Source organism: Limulus polyphemus, unplaced genomic scaffold (genome assembly GCF_000517525.1).
Source record: "Limulus polyphemus unplaced genomic scaffold, Limulus_polyphemus-2.1.2 Scaffold10337, whole genome shotgun sequence".
Classification (NCBI taxonomy): domain Eukaryota; kingdom Metazoa; phylum Arthropoda; class Merostomata; order Xiphosura; family Limulidae; genus Limulus; species Limulus polyphemus.
Window position 1 is genome coordinate 13262 of NW_013675947.1, and position 1841 is coordinate 15102.

Below are 1841 nucleotides of genomic sequence, written 5' to 3' on the forward strand. Positions count from 1 at the left end.
CTTCAACCGTGGTATTTTCCATCTTGTTAACTTCAACCGTGGTATTTTCCATCTTGTTAACTTCAACCGTGGTATTTTCCATCTGGTTAACTTAAACCTTGGTATTTTCTATCTGGTTAACTTCAACAGTGGTTTTCCCATCTGGTTAACTTCAACAGTGGTTTTCCCATCTGGTTAACCTCAACCGTGGTATTTTCCATCTGGTTAACTTAAACCGTGGTATTTTCTATCTGGTTAACCTCAACCGTGATATTTTCCATCTTGTTAACTTCAACCGTGGTATTCCCATCTGGTTAACTTCTTGTTAACTTAATTGGGGCATTATCTTCTTGTTAACCTAATTGTGGTATTATCTTCTTGTTAACTTAATTGTGGTATTATCTTCTTGTTAACTTAATTGTGGTATTATCTTCTTGTTAACTTAATTGTGGTATTAACTTCTTGTTAGCTTAATTGTGGCATTACCATCTTGTTAACTTAATTGTGGTATTACCATCTTGTTAACGTAATTGTGGTATTACCATCTTGTTAACGTAATTGTGGTATTATCTTCTTGTTAACTTAATTGTGGCATTACATTCTTGTTAACGTAATTGTGGTATTAACTTCTTGTTAACTTAATTGTGGCATTATCTTCTTGTTAACTTAATTGTGGTATTATCTTCTTGTTAACCTAATTGTGGTATTACCTTTTGTTAAATAAACTTCAGTGTTACTTTGTAGCCCATCACATTTATGCTTGTTTGTGTTTTCGCCTGCAATATATTTTATACTAGTAATGGGATAAAAGGCCAGGTCACAGACCCCTATTTTTCAGGCATAACGTCTTTAAGAGAGAAAGCAACAAGTCATCAGTACCCGCCGCCTAAAGCGTATACTCTTAATGGAATAACGGAATTGGCTATCTCTCATATAACTCATCCACAACTGAAATAGCAGGACATGTTTGGTAGTATCGAACCGCTGTCAACTCCCCAGTCCACCAACCAGGCTGAACACGTGCCGTACTACTAGCACTCACTGCTGGGTTCTCTTGAATGAACAGTGGGATGTCACAGTTATAAACACGATCAACTTAGAACAACTGAACAGAGGAAAGGAAACCAGTCAGTACCACTCACTGCTGGGTTCTCTTGAATGAACAGTGGGATGTCACAGTTATAAACACTGACTGGTTTCCTTTCCTCTGTTCAGTTGTTCTAAGTTGATCGTGTTTATAACTGTGACATCCCACTGTTTATTCAAGAGAACCCAGCAGTGAGTGCTACTGACTGGTTTCCTTTCCTCTGTTCAGTTGTTCTAAGTTGATCGTTTCTCAGACTTGTTCGATGAGACTACGTGTGACTTGGTTGAGAAGATAACGAATTATTTACATCAACACTAGGTTTAAAGAGGATGTTTCAATATATCAACCATTGAAACCATCGGTCAGTGTTACAACAGCAATCGTTGAAACCATCGGTCAGTGTTACAACAGCAATCGTTAAAACCATCTGTCAGTGTTACAACAGCAATCGTTAAAACCATCGGTCAGTGTTACAACAGCAATCGTTGAAACCATCGGTCATTTGAATCCATTAGACAGTCTGACAACACCGATCATTTGAATCCATTAGACAGTCTGACAACACCAATCATTTGAATTCATTAGACAGTATGACAACACCAATCATTTGAATCCATTAGAAAGTATGACAACACCAATCATTTGAATCCATTAGACAGTCTGACAACACCAATCGTTTGAATCCATTAGACAGTATGACAACACCAATCATTTGAATCCATTAGACAGTATGACAACACCAAACGTTTGAATTCATTAGACAGTATGACAACAC

At 37.3% G+C, this 1841-nt stretch overlaps 1 protein-coding gene across 1 annotated transcript in view; it reads left to right on the forward strand.

Annotated features, from left to right (window-relative positions):
• The window catches only part of LOC106476343 (otopetrin-2-like), a 19137-nt gene that overhangs the window by 11739 nt on the left and 5557 nt on the right, over window positions 1–1841 (forward strand). The window lies entirely within an intron of this gene.